General features: G+C 45.8%; 1 long non-coding RNA gene across 1 annotated transcript; it reads left to right on the top strand.

Annotated features, from left to right (window-relative positions):
* The first annotated feature begins 260 nt into the window (after nucleotides 1-260).
* Nucleotides 261-20,174, top strand: LOC310829145. Its single transcript, XR_014557191.1, has 2 exons — nucleotides 261-569; nucleotides 19,862-20,174. It is a non-coding gene; the product is annotated as an uncharacterized lncRNA (long non-coding RNA).
* The last annotated feature ends 245 nt before the right edge of the window (nucleotides 20,175-20,419 follow it).

The raw sequence follows: 20,419 nt of genomic DNA, 5'->3' as shown, positions 1-20,419 counted from the left end.
CACCACCTCCCCCTTGTCAAGTGTGTTAGGCACCTAGTTAGATTACAGCCAGAAAGAGTTCCTACTACGGACTCAGTCACGGCTGTCTGGGCTGGGAAGGTGCAATTACAACGGGAGGCCCCCACATACGTCAGATTGTTACTGGCACCCTCAGACTGGTTCACACACAGCCATCCAGGAATCTGGCGAACCTGGAAAGGGATAGAATGGTTCCATCAAAAAGAATTGTTTCCCAGAGGGCGGAAGCCAAAAATTGGGGCCGTAACTGAGGACTCATTCCAAGGCACAGGGAGGAGGGGCATTCCTCCCAAAGCATTTGTAGGTCCCAGAGTGCAGACCGTGCAATTGGTTCGGTTTGCAGAATAAGCCCCCATTTCAGCCATTTGCAGCCGTTTATTATTCGTGTTGTGGGCACCCCACTCCCGCATTAGCTGCTTGGTCACCTGAAGGGGTGTGGGCACGCTGACGGCCAGAGGCAGTAAAAATACCCTCATGGCCAAAGCCATAGTCACCCACAGCCCTATCTGCACCACTTGGGCTCAGGGATCTATTTATCTATTACCTAGTAGGTTCTTACCTAAAAAGGTAAAGGTAAAGGTACCCCTGCCCGAAAGGGCCAGTCTTGACAAACTCTGGGGTTGTGCGCCCATCTCACTTAAGAGGCCAGGGGCCAGTGCTGTCCGGAGACACTTCCGGGTCAAGGGGCCAGCGTGACATCGCTGCTCTGGCGAGCCAGAGCCGCACACGGAAACGCCGTTTACTTTCCCGCTGGTAAGCGGTCCCTATTTATCTACTTGCACCCGGAGGTGCTATCGAACTGCTAGGCTGGCAGGCGCTGGGACCGAGCAGCGGGAGCGCACCCCGCCGCAGGGATTCGAACCGCCGACCTTTCGATCGGCAAGTCCTAGGCGCTGAGGCTTTAACCCACAGCGCCACCTGCGTCCCTAGGTTCTTACCTAGCAGGTGCTTAAGCAGTATGTGGACCAAGAACTCCCAGAAGTGCAAGCTGGATTTCGAAGGGGCAGAGGAACCAGAGACCAAATTGCAAACATGCGCTGGATTATGGAGAAAGCTAGAGAGTTCCAGAAAGACATCTACTTCTGCTTCATTGACTATGCAAAAGCCTTTGTTTTGTTTTTTTTTATAAGATATTTATTAACATTTCAAAGGTTATACAAAAACAATAATAAAAAACACTAACAAAAAATAACAAAAATACAAAACTAAAAACAATTTAAAAACACATAAAATTCCATTCACTTATTTTCTTATAACTTACTTCCCAGACCTCCTCATACCTCCCCTTTTTGTATTCCAATTCCAATTATTAATTCAGCAAATCCTCACCATTGATTTTCACTTAATTTTCAACCTTTCTTTCTCCCCCCCCCCAATTATCTTAGTCATTACAGCTGAAAACCACTTAATTTCTAACCAACATCATTCTAACATTCATTAACTTTGTAATATTTCCCAAGATAGTCCTTAAATTTCTTCCAATCTTCTTCCGCCGTCTCTCTTCCCTGGTCTCGGATTCTGCCAGTCATTTCTGCCAGTCCCATATATCTATCGCCTTCATCTGCCATTCTTCCAGGGTGGGTAGATCTTGTGTCTTCCAATACTTTGTAACGAGTATTCTTGCTGCTGTTGTTGCATAAAGAAAGTTCTGTCCTTCTTTGGCACCAATTGGCCGACCATGCCCAGGAGAAAGGTTTCTGGTTTCTTCAGAAAGGTATACTTAAATACCTTTTTCAATTCATTATAGATCATTTCCCAGAAAGCCTTAATCCTTGGGAACGTCCACCAAAGGTGAAAGAATGTACCTTCATTTTCTTTACATTTCCAACATTTATTATCAGGCAGGTGATAGATTTTTGCAAGCTTGACTGGGGTCATGTACCACCTATATATCATTTTTATAATATTCTCCCTTAAGGCATTACATGCCGTGAATTTCATACCGGTGGTCCACAACTGTTCCCAGTCAGCAAACATAATGTTATGGCCAATATCTTGTGCCCACTTAATCATAGCTGATTTAACCGTTTCATCTTGCGTATTCCATTTCAACAGCAAGTTATACATCTTTGACAAATTATTAGTTTTTGGTTCTAACAATTCTGTTTCCAATTTTGATTTTTCCACCTGGAAGCCAATTTTCCTGTCCAATTTAAACTATGCAAAAGCCTTTGACTGTGTCGACCACAGCAAACTATGGCAAGTTCTTAAAGAAATGGGAGTGCCTGGACAGGGTGGACTGTTTCAAGAAGTGGCAAAGAGATATTTCTAGATTTGTCTGGCAGGGCAAGAAGCCTCAAATTAAATTTAAGATTTTAACTGATGCTAAAGAAAGAGGGGGATTCGCCCTGCCAGACCTTAAACTTTATTATGAATCAGCCGCATTTTGCTGGCTGAAAGAATGGCTGCTTCTGGAAAACACAGATATTTTGGATTTAGAAGGTTTCAATAATGTATTTGGGTGGCTGCATTTCTGTGGTATGACAAGGTCAAAGCACACAAAGCGTTTAAAAACCATATTGTCAGGAAAGCACTGTTTAATGTTTGGATAAGATATAAGGACTTGCTTGAAAATAAAACGCCAAGGTGGCTGTCACCAATGGAAGCCAAGGCTCTGAAAAAACTTAATATGGAGGCAAATTGGCCGAAATATTGGGAAATTTTGGAACAAGAAGGAGATAGATTAAAACTGCAGAGTTTTGATAAATTAAAAAACAAAGTACGAGACTGGCTTCATTATTATCAAATTAGGGAGACTTATAATTTGGATAAGAAAATTGGCTTTCAGGTAGAAAAATCAGAATTGGAAACAGAACTTTTAGATCCTAAAACTAAGAATTTGTCAAGAATGTATAACTTGCTGTTGAAATGGAATACACAGGATGAAATGGTTAGATCTGTTATGATTAAATGGGCACAAGATGTTGGACATAACATTATGATGGCTGACTGGGATCAGTTATGGACCACAGGTATGAAGTTTACGGCATGTAATGCCTTAAGAGAGAATATAATGAAAATGATTTACAGGTGGTACATGACACCAGTCAAGCTTGCAAAAATTTATCATTTGCCTGACAATAAATGTTGGAAATGTAAAGAGGTTGAAGGTACATTCTTTCACCTTTGGTGGTGTAGTAAAGTTAGAATTATTTAGAAAATTATTCTTTGGTCAAGCAAAAGGGAGTGAGGCCTTGTGGGAGTTTCACCAGCCACAAGGGCCCTGGGAAAGAAGTTGTGTATCTTTAGCTGACTCCTCAGCTGGAAGGTTTATTAGAACCAAGGAAGTCTTGATTTAATGAAAAGAACTAACACCTGAGTTCGATGGTGTAAACATCCCCCCCCCCCCCCGATGAGGCTATCTGTCCTTGAATTGCTTGGGAATGTGTTTCTGGCTAATTTCCACGGAAGGGAGGAAGCCCTTTGATTTAAAGTTTAAATTCCAAATTGGCCCAGCTGTCAAGAGGTAAATTGATTGACTAGCAAGCTGGTCATTGGCGCATTCAAAAATAATTTGAGTCTTATGAGTGGCTTGAAAGTTACGACGCCAAGTGCCAACTGTGAATAAAAGATCAAGGAATTGTCTTGCTCTCTGCCTTGCTCTGCAAATCGCAAAGATGCCCGGCTTTATTGTTCCAACTTAATAGCCGTCGTTTGTCCTTTTGAAATGGAGATCTTCGAAAGTCTTCAACTTACAGATTCCTAAAGGACTTCAGCTATCCTATTTTGTGTTAGACCTTGTGAGTATGTAGACTTAGTTACACTATGTACCTTTGTTATTTTCTTATCTGTAACGCTCAAAAGATGTGCCTGCTATTCTAGCATGTTTCTTATGTTATTTTAAAATAAACTTTTTAGAATGAAACTGTTTTAGTTTGCGTGCCTTTCCGGAGGGAATAGCTAAGTCCTAGCCTTACGCTGGGTTACGCTCTACCGTAGAACTTCTGCCTGCAAGTCTGTGGATGCAGCTTGTGGAGTGGGGGACGGCCAGGATAGCGGGTCACAGCCTTCTCCCTGGGTTGTGATTCTGGGTCCCCTGGACAAGAGGGAGTGGTGGCAGCCCTACCGGGTCGTGTTTGTTCTGTTTTGCAAAAAGTAAATACGTCCGCCAACCCTGCCCTGGGAGTCCTGAGTCTGGCCGGAGAGCAGAGACAGGAGAAGGGAGGGGCAAGAGGTTGGGGACGACATTACTACATGTTGGCAGCGTGGTGGGATTGAACTTCCCGCGGAAAGGCACTTTGATCTTTTTAACTTGGCACAAATCTTTTGTGGGTTACAGGTGGTTTATTTTTTTGGATAGTGATAGTTAGGAGAATGGAGGACAGTTCCGCAACTTCGCAACAGCAATCGTTACAGACTTTAGATCAATGGGGAGGAGAGGGAGAAGATAGCTCCCTCCCGGTGGAAACCGAACCCCCTAAAACTGTGAGCCCTGGGGTGAAATCCGCTTCCTGGTTTTCGGATGAATCAGAAGAGGAGGAACTGGTGGATGCCAGCGTAATCCGGAGGGGCCAACAAGAGTCCTGCATTATGGACAGAGGGAGGGGTACTCCCATTAAACAAACGCTATCTCCTCGTGAGGAAGTGGAGGCGGCGAGGGCCTCCACGCGTCCTAGGGAGAACTATTCTGTTTATGCAGAGCCTAAAGAGATGGACGTCTTGGAGGAGTATGATGTGGAGTGGGTCCGGGATCCGGTGAACGGTGGATTCCGCTGCCGAGAGAAATATCCCAAGATGGGCTACTCTATGAGACCGAGAGTCAGCCGGATGGCGTGCAACTACCAGGATCTGCCACAGCAGTTCCAGGAGGTGACTGTGGGAGACAGCCGCCGAGAACAGCTTGCGCCCGACGCCCGCCGGAAGGTGAGACAGCGTTCGTTCAGCCCAGGCAGGGTCTACCCGCCGGTTAGGGCTCGAGAGGTGCGCGTGCCGGTGCGAAGGTACGTGGCAGAGGAGGAGGAGTGCTTCCAGAGACCCCTGCGTGGATACGCAACAACGGCAGCGGAACAGCTACGCGCCGAGGGGCAATTGCCTCCTGACCCTGCACCAAGGTATGAACTTGTCCCAAGGAGGGGGGGAGATCGGGACCAGCGGTCCCCTCCAGGACTGACTTTGAGTGGCCTCAACTGGAAGGTGTTCCAGAAATACAACCCCCCCCACTGATGTCCTTAGTTATCTAAATCTTTTTGAGGTGACTTGTAAGGACATGGGAGTGGCACCGGAACTGTATATGGCTGTGCTACGTCCCTTAGTTTGGGGTGACTTGTCGGAGCTTATGGGGCACCTCCCCCCAGATGAAATAAATGACTATGAAAGCTTTAAAAGACTAGTCATGCAGCGGCATGGCTTACATCCTGAACATTATCGAAAAGCTTTCCGGAAAGTGGAAAAGGGTGGGCTCACTGACAACATTGCGGTTTTTTCGGCAAAAATGGCCCAAAACTTTGAACTGTGGCTTACAGCCGAGGGGGTGGAGGATTTGAAAGGGATCAAGCAGCTGATGTTAATTGAACAACTGATGCGCTCCCTGCCCCCAGAAATTGTTAGCTTGGTTGCAGATAAAAAGCCAAGGACGCTGGCAGAAGCCACCGCCCTTGCCGAATCTTTTTGGCTGAACCGCACCCATCTTGTCAATAAAGGACAGAGTAACATGTATAAAGCTACAGCGTCTTTGGGAAGGTCCGCCCCCCCCCATCAAAGAATCCAACAAGGGATTGTCTACACCTGCTAAAGACTCTGTTGCAGCTGGGGGAGAGCGGGCTAAAGTGCCCCCGAGTTCTGGACTGTGCTTCTTTTGCAAAAAACCTGGGCACATGAAAACAGCCTGTCCCCAGCTGGCTGGGAAAAAGCCCCCTGTCCTTACCTCCACACCTGCTGTTCGCATGATACAGCGGCAGGAAGAAGATTGGGAGGAGGAACCGGCCAAATCTGGAGCGGTGGAGAGCTTGGCTCCGGAGGGGGAGGGTGGGGTGACACCTGTTGTGAGTAAACCTGAACCATCTGTTATTACCGTGGGTCCTGTCTGCACCCGGGGGATTCGAAAATCACCCCATGTGAATTGGGCAAATTTGGAGTTTTCTGCTCCTATAGAAATGAATAAAACTGTTGTGAACTCTTATCGTGACACTGGATCGGACATCACCAGCGTTTCGAAGGATTTGGTTTTACCCAGTCAGATGCAGGATAGACCCCTAAAAATCAGTCCTTACGGAGTGGAAGAAATTTTGCAGCCAACAGCAATAGTTCCCCTTAAATACAAAGGTTATAGTGGGGACCACCTGGTAATTGTCCATGATCCAGAAGTCTGCAAAAGTCCCGTTTTGGTTGGGAATGATCTTGGGTTCCAAGTTTATTTGCAACAACAGTTAAATGTGAATCCGGTAACTGTAGCAACCTTCCCCACCCTCTCCCCGGCAGGGAAGGATGTGGTGGAGCCTGAGAAAGGGTTGGAAGGAAAACCCGGAGGGGAGGGAGAGTTGCCTGTCTTGGCTGAGGATGCCAGGGAGGACCTTAATGGTTCTGTTGAACTGGGAAATTTGGGAGAGTTTGCTGCTGAGCAAAGGGCTGACCCCTCCTTACAGGATTGTCGGGAGGCAGTCGGAACTCCTCTTCGAGGAACAAAGAGGGCCCAATTTGTGTATAAAAAGGGACTTTTGTATCGACAATTTGTACCAAAGAAGGTGAGAGACAAAGATTTTGTTTTACAGCTAGTGGTTCCAGAAAAGAAGCGATCTACTGTTCTTAGCTTAGCCCATGAAGACGGCTTGGCAGGTCATATGGGACTACAAAAGACCTTAGAAAGACTAACTCGTTACTTTTACTGGCCTGATGTGTATCGAACCACTAAAGCATATGTGCGTTCTTGTGTGATTTGCCAGAAGGTGGGAAATGACCGTGATAATTTACCCAATGAGTTACAGAGTGTCCCTTTGGAAGCAAATGTTTTGGAGAAGTGGGGAATTGATTTAGTGGGTCCCTTACCAAAAACCCGCTCAGGAAAGCAATTTCTATGCGTGATCATTGATTATGCGTCTCGTTATGTTTATGCCACCAGTTTGACCAATACCTCTGCTAATAGTCTGGTTAAGGCTTTAATTTCTGCCTTTTGTTCCCTAGGAATTCCCAAGGTTTTGGTGAGCGATTTGGGAACTAATTTTATGGCTAAGGTAACCCAGGAGGTCTTGCGTTTGTCTGAGGTTCGCCACCATACCTCCATTGCTTATCAGCATCAGGGAAATGGGTTGGTGGAAAGAGTGCAAAAGACCTTGGTTCAGATGCTGCGCAAGTATGCCCTGGCCCATGGTTCCAGCTGGGACCAAGATTTGCCTTTGGTGGTGGCTGCTTATAATGATGCCCATCAAAGAAGCCTTGGGTTTGCACCCAATCAGTTAATTTTTGGGAGGCTTCTAAATACCCCCCTCTCAATGCTCCGAAAAGAGTGGGAAGGTTCTGAGGAAGAGCTAAAACTGCCTTCTGTCAGTGAGTATTTTGCCCAATTAAAAGGAACTCTGGCAGACGTTTGGCAACTGGCCAAAGAGAATTTAGAGAGTGCTCGATTAGAACAAAAAAGAGTACATGATGCCAGAGCTGTGTGCAAACAGTTTGAGGTGGGAGATCAGGTATGGATTTTAAGACCGTCTCGCCCCCACAAGTTAGATGTGAAATGGCAAGGTCCTGGTGTTGTGGAAGCGAGGCTGAGCCCTGTGCGTTATCTTGTAAGCTGCAAGGAATTGCACCCCACCGCTCGTGAGTATCATGTTAATTCTTTGAAAGAGTGTGTTGAACAAAAGATCTCTGTGCTGGCGATTACGCGGAGCCAGGAGGAGCTGTGCCTGCTTCACCTGTGGATCTTTTAACTGAATACAAACAGGCTGGAAGTATTTCTGATGTATTGCAGCTGCCGACTTTAAGTGAGACTCAAGCTAAAGAGCTCTATGAGGCACTGCAACCTTATAGCAACACGTTTAGCACCAAGCCTGGCAAGACTCACTTGGCTCAGCATCATTTTGTCACGGGGGACACCCCCCCTATTTCCTCACGTCCATATCGAGTTGGTGAGGCACATGCGCAGAACATTGAGACTGAACTGAAAGAAATGCTGGAGTTGGGAGTTATAGAACCTAGTAAAAGTGCTTGGGCTTCTCCCATAGTACTGGTTCCAAAACCCGACGGATCCATTCGTTTTTGTGTGGACTATAGGAAAATTAATTTGGTCACTGTTCCTGATGTGTTTCCCTTACCTAGAATTGACACATTGATTGAGAAGCTGGGACGGGCGAGATTCATCACAGTCAGGGATTTGACAAAAGGGTACTGGCAAATCCCACTGTCCCCAGAAGCTTCTGAAAAGTCTGCTTTTGTTACGCATGTAGGCTTGTACCAGTTTAAAGTGTTGCCGTTCGGATTACGAAATGCTCCCGCAGCTTTCCAACGGCTAATTAACTCCCTGATTCATGACCTGAATGAGTTTTGCTGTGCTTATTTGGATGATCTAGCAATATTTTCTGAGACTTGGCCAGAACACCTTAAGCATGTGCAAAGAGTTTTGGCCCGGTTGCAAGAGGCAAACCTGACTGTTAAAATATCAAAATGTCAGTTTGCCCAAGGAGAAGTGGTGTATCTGGGATTCAGAGTGGGGTCGGGAAACATCAAGACTTTGGAGGCCAAGGTGCAGTGCATTCAAGAATGGCCTCGCCCCATCGTGAAAAAGGATGTACAGTCTTTTATAGGGTTGGTGAATTATTACAGGCGCTTCGTCAATCACTTCGCAACCCTAGCTGCCCCTCTTACCAACCTTTGTAAGAAATCTCTGCCAGTCAAAGTAAATTGGACTGAGGAGTGTCAAAGGGCTTTTGATCTGTTAAAACATGCCCTTATGAGCTCCCAAGTCATGTTGGCCCCGGATCAGAGACGTCCGTTTGTAGTGCAAACTGATGCCAGTCAGACTGGGCTAGGAGCAGTTTTGCTCCAAGAAGATAAAGAAGGGAATTGGCGTCCTGTGGTTTACTTGAGTAAAAAGTTGATCACTTCTGAACAAAATTACTCTACCATCGAGAAAGAGTGTTTTGCCTTGGTCTGGGCTCTGACCAAACTGCGTCCTGGGGTAACCCCTTTGAGGTTCAAACTGACCATTCTCCCCTGTGTTGGTTGGAGAGGGTAAAATCATCCAACCAGAAACTGCTTAGGTGGAGTATGGCCCTTCAAGATTTTCAGTTTAAAGTCACTCACATTGCAGGAAAGAACAACGTTGTTGCTGATACTTTGTCTAGAATGTATCAATCTGTTCCATGAGATGTTATTATTGAGAACTGTCTGAAAACTGTGTAAATATCGGATTAAGTGATGTATGTTTAAAAGCTGCTGGAGCCCCCTGGACCGGATGATCTACCTCAGTATGTAAATAATTTTCTTTGATGAAATTATGGGACTTCACCGTATAATTTCATCTTAGAGGGGAGGGTGTAGTAAAGTTAGAATTATTTAGAAAATTATTCTTTGGTCAAGCAAAAGGGAGTGAGGCCTTGTGGGGGTTTCACCAGCCACAAGGGCCCTGGGAAAGAAGTTGTGTATCTTTAAAACCCTAGACTAGCTGACTCCTCAGCTGGAAGGTTTATTAGAACCAAGGAAGTCTTGATTTAATGAAAAGAACTAACACCTGAGTTCGATGGTGTAAACATCCCCCCCCCCCCCGATGAGGCTATCTGTCCTTGAATTGCTTGGGAATGTGTTTCTGGCTAATTTCCACGGAAGGGAGGAAGCCCTTTGATTTAAAGTTTAAATTCCAAATTGGCCCAGCTGTCAAGAGGTAAATTGATTGACTAGCAAGCTGGTCATTGGCGCATTCAAAAATAATTTGAGTCTTATGATTGGCTTGAAAGTTACGACGCCAAGTGCCAACTGTGAATAAAAGATCAAGGAATTGTCTTGCTCTTTGCTCTCTGCCTTGCTCTGCAAATCGCAAAGATGCCCGGCTTTATTGTTCCAACTTAATAGCCGTCGTTTGTCCTTTTGAAATGGAGATCTTCGAAAGTATTCAACTTACAGATTCCTAAAGGACTTCAGCTATCCTATTTTGTGTTAGAGCTTGTGAGTATGTAGACTTAGTTACACTATGTACCTTTGTTATTTTCTTATCTGTAACGCTCAAAAGATGTGCCTGCTATTCTAGCATGTTTCTTATGTTATTTTAAAATAAACTTTTTAGAATGAAACTGTTTTAGTTTGCGTGCCTTTCCGGAGGGAATAGCTAAGTCCTAGCCTTACGCTGGGTTACGCTCTACCGTAGAACTTCTGCCTGCAAGTCTGTGGATGCAGCTTGTGGAGTGGGGGACGGCCAGGATAGCGGGTCACAGCCTTCTCCCTGGGTTGTGATTCTGGGTCCCCTGGACAAGAGGGAGTGGTGGCAGCCCTACCGGGTCGTGTTTGTTCTGTTTTGCAAAAAGTAAATACGTCCGCCAACCCTGCCCTGGGAGTCCTGAGTCTGGCCGGAGAGCAGAGACAGGAGAAGGGAGGGGCAAGAGGTTGGGGACGACATTACTACATGTTGGCAGCGTGGTGGGATTGAACTTCCCGCGGAAAGGCACTTTGATCTTTTTAACTTGGCACAAATCTTTTGTGGGTTACAGGTGGTTTATTTTTTTGGATAGTGATAGTTAGGAGAATGGAGGACAGTTCCGCAACTTCGCAACAGCAATCGTTACAGACTTTAGATCAATGGGGAGGAGAGGGAGAAGATAGCTCCCTCCCGGTGGAAACCGAACCCCCTAAAACTGTGAGCCCTGGGGTGAAATCCGCTTCCTGGTTTTCGGATGAATCAGAAGAGGAGGAACTGGTGGATGCCAGCGTAATCCGGAGGGGCCAACAAGAGTCCTGCATTATGGACAGAGGGAGGGGTACTCCCATTAAACAAACGCTATCTCCTCGTGAGGAAGTGGAGGCGGCGAGGGCCTCCACGCGTCCTAGGGAGAACTATTCTGTTTATGCAGAGCCTAAAGAGATGGACGTCTTGGAGGAGTATGATGTGGAGTGGGTCCGGGATCCGGTGAACGGTGGATTCCGCTGCCGAGAGAAATATCCCAAGATGGGCTACTCTATGAGACCGAGAGTCAGCCGGATGGCGTGCAACTAACAGGATCTGCCACAGCAGTTCCAGGAGGTGACTGTGGGAGACAGCCGCCGAGAACAGCTTGCGCCCGACGCCCGCCGGAAGGTGAGACAGCGTTCGTTCAGCCCAGGCAGGGTCTACCCGCCGGTTAGGGCTAGAGAGGTGCGCGTGCCAGTGCGAAGGTACGTGGCAGAGGAGGAGGAGTGCTTCCAGAGACCCCTGCGTGGATACGCAACAACGGCAGCGGAACAGCTACGCGCCGAGGGGCAATTGCCTCCTGACCCTGCACCAAGGTATGAACTTGTCCCAAGGAGGGGGGGAGATCGAAACCAACGGTCCCCTCCAGGACTGACTTTAAGTAACCTCAACTGGAAGGTGTTCCAGAAATACCACCCCCCCCCCACTGATGTCCTTAGTTATCTAAATCTTTTTGAGGTGACTTGTAAGGACATGAGAGTGGCACCGGAACTGTATATGGCTGTGCTACGTCCCTTAGTTTGGGGTGACTTGTCGGAGCTTATGGGGCACCTCCCCCCAGATGAAATAAATGACTATGAAAGCTTTAAAAGACTAGTCATGCAGCGGCATGGCTTACATCCTGAACATTATCGAAAAGCTTTCCGGAAAGTGGAAAAGGGTGGGCTCACTGACAACATTGCGGTTTTTTCGGCAAAAATGGCCCAAAACTTTGAACTGTGGCTTACAGCCGAGGGGGTGGAGGATTTGAAAGGGATCAAGCAGCTGATGTTAATTGAACAACTGATGCGCTCCCTGCCCCCAGAAATTGTTAGCTTGGTTGCAGATAAAAAGCCAAGGACGCTGGCAGAAGCCACCGCCCTTGCCGAATCTTTTTGGCTGAACCGCACCCATCTTGTCAATAAAGGACAGAGTAACATGTATAAAGCTACAGCGTCTTTGGGAAGGTCCGCCCCCCCCATCAAAGAATCCAACAAGGGATTGTCTACACCTGCTAAAGACTCTGTTGCAGCTGGGGGAGAGCGGGCTAAAGTGCCCCCGAGTTCTGGACTGTGCTTCTTTTGCAAAAAACCTGGGCACATGAAAACAGCCTGTCCCCAGCTGGCTGGGAAAAAGCCCCCTGTCCTTACCTCCACACCTGCTGTTCGCATGATACAGCGGCAGGAAGAAGATTGGGAGGAGGAACCGGCCAAATCTGGAGCGGTGGAGAGCTTGGCTCCGGAGGAGGAGGGTGGGGTGACACCTGTTGTGAGTAAACCTGAACCATCTGTTATTACCGTGGGTCCTGTCTGCACCCGGGGGATTCGAAAATCACCCCATGTGAATTGGGCAAATTTGGAGTTTTCTGCTCCTATAGAAATGAATAAAACTGTTGTGAACTCTTATCGTGACACTGGATCGGACATCACCAGCGTTTCGAAGGATTTGGTTTTACCCAGTCAGATGCAGGATAGACCCCTAAAAATCAGTCCTTACGGAGTGGAAGAAATTTTGCAGCCAACAGCAATAGTTCCCCTTAAATACAAAGGTTATAGTGGGGACCACCTGGTAATTGTCCATGATCCAGAAGTCTGCAAAAGTCCCGTTTTGGTTGGGAATGATCTTGGGTTCCAAGTTTATTTGCAACAACAGTTAAATGTGAATCCGGTAACTGTAGCAACCTTCCCCACCCTCTCCCCGGCAGGGAAGGATGTGGTGGAGCCTGAGAAAGGGTTGGAAGGAAAACCCGGAGGGGAGGGAGAGTTGCCTGTCTTGGCTGAGGATGCCAGGGAGGACCTTAATGGTTCTGTTGAACTGGGAAATTTGGGAGAGTTTGCTGCTGAGCAAAGGGCTGACCCCTCCTTACAGGATTGTCGGGAGGCAGTCGGAACTCCTCTTCGAGGAACAAAGAGGGCCCAATTTGTGTATAAAAAGGGACTTTTGTATCGACAATTTGTACCAAAGAAGGTGAGAGACAAAGATTTTGTTTTACAGCTAGTGGTTCCAGAAAAGAAGCGATCTACTGTTCTTAGCTTAGCCCATGAAGACGGCTTGGCAGGTCATATGGGACTACAAAAGACCTTAGAAAGACTAACTCGTTACTTTTACTGGCCTGATGTGTATCGAACCACTAAAGCATATGTGCGTTCTTGTGTGATTTGCCAGAAGGTGGGAAATGACCGTGATAATTTACCCAATGAGTTACAGAGTGTCCCTTTGGAAGCAAATGTTTTGGAGAAGTGGGGAATTGATTTAGTGGGTCCCTTACCAAAAACCCGCTCAGGAAAGCAATTTCTATGCGTGATCATTGATTATGCGTCTCGTTATGTTTATGCCACCAGTTTGACCAATACCTCTGCTAATAGTCTGGTTAAGGCTTTAATTTCTGCCTTTTGTTCCCTAGGAATTCCCAAGGTTTTGGTGAGCGATTTGGGAACTAATTTTATGGCTAAGGTAACCCAGGAGGTCTTGCGTTTGTCTGAGGTTCGCCACCATACCTCCATTGCTTATCAGCATCAGGGAAATGGGTTGGTGGAAAAAGTGCAAAAGACCTTGGTTCAGATGCTGCGCAAGTATGCCCTGGCCCATGGTTCCAGCTGGGACCAAGATTTGCCTTTGGTGGTGGCTGCTTATAATGATGCCCATCAAAGAAGCCTTGGGTTTGCACCCAATCAGTTAATTTTTGGGAGGCTTCTAAATACCCCCCTCTCAATGCTCCGAAAAGAGTGGGAAGGTTCTGAGGAAGAGCTAAAACTGCCTTCTGTCAGTGAGTATTTTGCCCAATTAAAAGGAACTCTGGCAGACGTTTGGCAACTGGCCAAAGAGAATTTAGAGAGTGCTCGATTAGAACAAAAAAGAGTACATGATGCCAGAGCTGTGTGCAAACAGTTTGAGGTGGGAGATCAGGTATGGATTTTAAGACCGTCTCGCCCCCACAAGTTAGATGTGAAATGGCAAGGTCCTGGTGTTGTGGAAGCGAGGCTGAGCCCTGTGCGTTATCTTGTAAGCTGCAAGGAATTGCACCCCACCGCTCGTGAGTATCATGTTAATTCTTTGAAAGAGTGTGTTGAACAAAAGATCTCTGTGCTGGCGATTACGCGGAGCCAGGAGGAGCTGTGCCTGCTTCACCTGTGGATCTTTTAACTGAATACAAACAGGCTGGAAGTATTTCTGATGTATTGCAGCTGCCGACTTTAAGTGAGACTCAAGCTAAAGAGCTCTATGAGGCACTGCAACCTTATAGCAACACGTTTAGCACCAAGCCTGGCAAGACTCACTTGGCTCAGCATCATTTTGTCACGGGGGACACCCCCCCTATTTCCTCACGTCCATATCGAGTTGGTGAGGCACATGCGCAGAACATTGAGACTGAACTGAAAGAAATGCTGGAGTTGGGAGTTATAGAACCTAGTAAAAGTGCTTGGGCTTCTCCCATAGTACTGGTTCCAAAACCCGACGGATCCATTCGTTTTTGTGTGGACTATAGGAAAATTAATTTGGTCACTGTTCCTGATGTGTTTCCCTTACCTAGAATTGACACATTGATTGAGAAGCTGGGACGGGCGAGATTCATCACAGTCAGGGATTTGACAAAAGGGTACTGGCAAATCCCACTGTCCCCAGAAGCTTCTGAAAAGTCTGCTTTTGTTACGCATGTAGGCTTGTACCAGTTTAAAGTGTTGCCGTTCGGATTACGAAATGCTCCCGCAGCTTTCCAACGGCTAATTAACTCCCTGATTCATGACCTGAATGAGTTTTGCTGTGCTTATTTGGATGATCTAGCAATATTTTCTGAGACTTGGCCAGAACACCTTAAGCATGTGCAAAGAGTTTTGGCCCGGTTGCAAGAGGCAAACCTGACTGTTAAAATATCAAAATGTCAGTTTGCCCAAGGAGAAGTGGTGTATCTGGGATTCAGAGTGGGGTCGGGAAACATCAAGACTTTGGAGGCCAAGGTGCAGTGCATTCAAGAATGGCCTCGCCCCATCGTGAAAAAGGATGTACAGTCTTTTATAGGGTTGGTGAATTATTACAGGCGCTTCGTCAATCACTTCGCAACCCTAGCTGCCCCTCTTACCAACCTTTGTAAGAAATCTCTGCCAGTCAAAGTAAATTGGACTGAGGAGTGTCAAAGGGCTTTTGATCTGTTAAAACATGCCCTTATGAGCTCCCAAGTCATGTTGGCCCCGGATCAGAGACGTCCGTTTGTAGTGCAAACTGATGCCAGTCAGACTGGGCTAGGAGCAGTTTTGCTCCAAGAAGATAAAGAAGGGAATTGGCGTCCTGTGGTTTACTTGAGTAAAAAGTTGATCACTTCTGAACAAAATTACTCTACCATCGAGAAAGAGTGTTTTGCCTTGGTCTGGGCTCTGACCAAACTGCGTCCTGGGGTAACCCCTTTGAGGTTCAAACTGACCATTCTCCCCTGTGTTGGTTGGAGAGGGTAAAATCATCCAACCAGAAACTGCTTAGGTGGAGTATGGCCCTTCAAGATTTTCAGTTTAAAGTCACTCACATTGCAGGAAAGAACAACGTTGTTGCTGATACTTTGTCTAGAATGTATCAATCTGTTCCATGAGATGTTATTATTGAGAACTGTCTGAAAACTGTGTAAATATCGGATTAAGTGATGTATGTTTAAAAGCTGCTGGAGCCCCCTGGACCGGATGATCTACCTCAGTATGTAAATAATTTTCTTTGATGAAATTATGGGACTTCACCGTATAATTTCATCTTAGAGGGGAGGGTGTAGTAAAGTTAGAATTATTTAGAAAATTATTCTTTGGTCAAGCAAAAGGGAGTGAGGCCTTGTGGGGGTTTCACCAGCCACAAGGGCCCTGGGAAAGAAGTTGTGTATCTTTAAAACCCTAGACTAGCTGACTCCTCAGCTGGAAGGTTTATTAGAACCAAGGAAGTCTTGATTTAATGAAAATAACTAACACCTGAGTTCGATGGTGTAAACATCCCCCCCCCCCCCCCGATGAGGCTATCTGTCCTTGAATTGCTTGGGAATGTGTTTCTGGCTAATTTCCACGGAAGGGAGGAAGCCCTTTGATTTAAAGTTTAAATTCCAAATTGGCCCAGCTGTCAAGAGGTAAATTGATTGACTAGCAAGCTGGTCATTGGCGCATTCAAAAATAATTTGAGTCTTATGATTGGCTTGAAAGTTACGACGCCAAGTGCGAATTGTGAATAAAAGATCAAGGAATTGTCTTGCTCTTTGCTCTCTGCCTTGCTCTGCAAATCGCAAAGATGCCCGGCTTTATTGTTCCAACTTAATAGCCGTCGTTTGTCCTTTTGAAATGGAGATCTTCGAAAGTCTTCAACTTGCAGATTCCTAAAGGACTTCAGCTATCCTATTTTGTGTTAGACCTTGTGAGTATGTAGACTTAGTTACACTATGTACCTTTGTTATTTTCTTATCTGTAACGCTCAAAAGATGTGCCTGCTATTCTAGCATGTTTCTTATGTTATTTTAAAATAAACTTTTTAGAATGAGACTGTTTTAGTTTGCGTGCCTTTCCGGAGGGAATAGCTAAGTCCTAGCCTTACGCTGGGTTACGCTCTACCGTAGAACTTCTGCCTGCAAGTCTGTGGATGCAGCTTGTGGAGTGGGGGACGGCCAGGATAGCGGGTCACAGCCTTCTCCCTGGGTTGTGATTCTGGGTCCCCTGGACAAGAGGGAGTGGTGGCAGCCCTACCGGGTCGTGTTTGTTCTGTTTTGCAAAAAGTAAATACGTCCGCCAACCCTGCCCTGGGAGTCCTGAGTCTGGCCGGAGAGCAGAGACAGGAGAAGGGAGGGGCAAGAGGTTGGGGACGACATTACTACAGGTGGAGATGCCCAAAGATTAAGACCTTTTGGGAGATGATATATAATGAAATGAAAAAGGTATTTAAATATACCTTCCTGAAGAAACCAGAGGCCTTTCTCCTGGGCATGGTCGGCCAATTGGTGCGAAAGGAGGATAGAACTTTTTTTATTTACGCCACAACAGCAGCAAGAATATTCATTGCAAAGTATTGGAAAACACAAGATTTACCCACCCGGGAAGAGTGGCAGATGAAGGTGATGGACTATATGGAACTGGCTGAGATGACTGGCAGAATCTGAGACCAAGGAGAAGAGTTGGTGGAAGAAGAGTGGAAGAAATTTAAAGTTTATCTTCAGAAATATTGCAAATTTGAGGAATGTTAGAAAGATGTTGGGGAAACAAAAATTATGTGGTTTTAGCAGAAAGGATATAAAGGATTAAGTAAAAATGAATTGGTGAAAGAGAGAAGGCAAAATTATAATATGTTAAGATAAATTATTAGGATAAAAACAAAGTTGGAAGGATTTGCTGGAATATTTAATTGAATTAGAATACAAAAACGGGAGGCGTGAGGAGGTCACGGAAATAAGTAAATGAAAGACAGGACATGGAAAGATTGAAATGTTTTTATTTGGTTTTTTTATTCTTTTTTGTATTATCTATCCCTTTTGTGTGTTTTTTCCCCTTCTGTCTTTTTTCATATTTGTAATTTTGTTGAAACCTCAATAAATAGTATTTAAAAAAGAAAAAGAAAGGGGAGTGCCTGATCACCTCATCTGTCTCCTGAGAAATCTCTATGCAAGGCATTTGACAAGGTGCCCCATGATATTCTTGTAAAGAAGCTGGTAAAATGCGGTCTTGACTATGCTACCACTCAGTGGATTTGTAACTGGCTGACTGACCGAACCCAAAGGGTGCTCATCAATGGTTCCTCTTCATCCTGGAGAAGAGTGACTAGTGGGGTGCCACAGGGTTCTGTCTTGGGCCCGGTCTTATTCAACATCTTTATCAACGACTTGGATGATGGACTCAAGGGCATCCTGATCAAATTTGCAGATGACACCAAACTGGGAGGGGTGGCTAACACCCCAGAGGACAGGATCACACTTCAAAACGACCTTGACAGATTAGAGAACTGGGCCAAAACAAACAAGATGAATTTTAACAGGGAGAAATGTAAAGTATTGCACTTGGGCAAAAAAAAATGAGAGGCACAAATACATGATGGGTGACACCTGGCTTGAGAGCAGTACATGTGAAAAGGATCTAGGAGTCTTGGTTGACCACAAACTTGACATGAGCAACAGTGTGACGCGGCAGCTAAAAAAGCCAATGCAATTCTGGGCTGCATCAATAGGAGTATAGCATCTAGATCAAGGGAAGTAATAGTGCCACTGTATTCTGCTCTGGTCAGACCTCACCTGGAGTACTGTGTCCAGTTCTGGGCACCACAGTTCAAGAAGGACACTGACAAACTGGAACGTGTCCAGAAGAGGGCAACCAAAATGGTCAAAGGCCTGGAAACGATGCCTTATGAGGAACGGCTAAGGGAGCTGGGCATGTTTAGCCTGGAGAAGAGGAGGTTAAGGGGTGATATGATAGCCATGTTCCAATATATAAAAGGATGTCACATAGAGGAGGGAGAAAGGTTGTTTTCTGCTGCTCCAGAGAAGCGGACACGGAGCAATGGATCCAAACTACAAGAAAGAAGATTCCACCTAAACATTAGGAAGAACTTCCTGACAGTAAGAGCTGTTCAACAGTGGAATTTGCTGCCAAGGAGTGTGGTGGAGTCTCCTTCTTTGGAGGTCTTTAAGCAGAGGCTTGACAACCATATGTCAGGAGTGCTCTGATGGGGTTTCCTGCTTGGCAGGGGGTTGGACTCGATGGCCCTGGTGGTCTCTTCCAACTCTATGATTGTATGATTCTAAGAATCTACAGTTTGAACTGGATATGGAACAACTGACAGGTTCAAAATTGGGAAAGGAGTATGGCAAGGCTGTATATTGTCTCCCTGCTTATTTAACTTATATGCAGAATTCATCATGCGAAAGGCTGGGCTGGATGAATCCGAAGCCGGAATTAAGATCACCAGAAGAAATATCAACAACCTCAGATATGCAGATGACACAACCTTGATGGCAGAAAGTGAGGAGGAATTAAATAACATCTTAATGAGGGTGAAAGAAGAGAGTGCAAAATATGGTCTGAAACTCAACATCAAAAAAACAAAGATCATGGCCACTGGGCCCATCACCTCCTGGCAAATAGAAGGGGAAGAAATGGAGGCAGTGAGAGATTTTACTTTCTTGGGCTCCATGATCACTGCAGATGGTGACAGCAGCCACGAAATTAAAAGACGCCTGATTCTTGGGAGAAAAGCAATGACAAACCTAGACAGCATCCTAAAAAGCAGAGACATCACCTTGCCAACAAAGGTCCGTATAGTTCAAGCTCTGGTTTTCCCAGTAGTGATGTATGGAAGTGAGAGCTGGACCATCAAGAAGGCTGATCGCCAAAGAATGGATGCTTTTGAATTCTGGTGCTGGAGGAGACTCTGGAGAGTCCCATGGACTGCAAGAAGATCCAACCTCTCCATTCTTAAGGACATTAGCCCTGAGTGCTCACTGGAAGGACAGATCCTGAAGCTGAGGCTCCAAGACTTTGGCCACCTCATGAGAAGAGAAGATTCCCTGGAAAAGTCCCTGATGTTGGGAAAGATGGAGGGCAGAAGGAGAAGGGGACGACGGAGGACGAGATGGTGGGACAGTGTTCTCGAAGCTGCCAGCATGAGTCTGACCAAACTGCGGGAGGCAGTGGAAGACAAGAGGGCCTGGCGTGCTGTGGTCCAGGGGGTCACGAAGAGGCGGACACGACTACACGACTAAACGACTAAATGACTAAACGACTAAATTATTATTATTATTATTATTATTATTATTATTATTATTTATTAAACAACAACAAGTAGGTTCTTTGGTCCAGGGGGAGGCTTTAGGTAATTCCTGGAGGCTCCGGGTGGAGCTCTACTCGGTGGCAAGATAACGAATCGGGCTGGGGCTTAATTCCCTGATTGAATTCCCACACAAATACCCTCCCCTGAAAGAGTGGCGCAAGTCTTGTTCTTGCAGGAGCAACTGGGTGTTCCATTGTGTGGCAAGATTTCAAAACCTCATGTTGGAGCAGCTTTTTGATGTGAGCTTGCCGCGTCCCTTCCAGAGTGAAACAGCACCTGAAAAAAACAACTTTGACAAAGTTCCCAGAAAACTTTCACTTGCTTTTTTTTTTTTTAAAAAAAGAAGTTACTCTTGAGGTCCTTGCTTAGAGCAGGGGGTGGGTAAACTTTGGCCTTCTGCGTTTATGTTGTTGTTTCCCCCCCAAGAATATTTATTAAGGTTTTCAATAATAATAGAATAAAGATCAAAAAGTAAAAAGACAAAGAGAAAAAAGAAAAAATACATAAACAATATAAAAATAATTAAAAACACATAAGATTTCCATGGCTTCTTTTTCATTAACTTATTTCCCA

This window comes from Podarcis gaigeae (genome assembly GCF_964106915.1).
Source record: "Podarcis gaigeae genome assembly, chromosome: 13".
NCBI lineage: Eukaryota > Metazoa > Chordata > Lepidosauria > Squamata > Lacertidae > Podarcis > Podarcis gaigeae.
The sequence above is the reverse complement of the archived record's forward strand: the minus strand, read 5'-3'. Positions and strand labels throughout refer to the sequence as shown.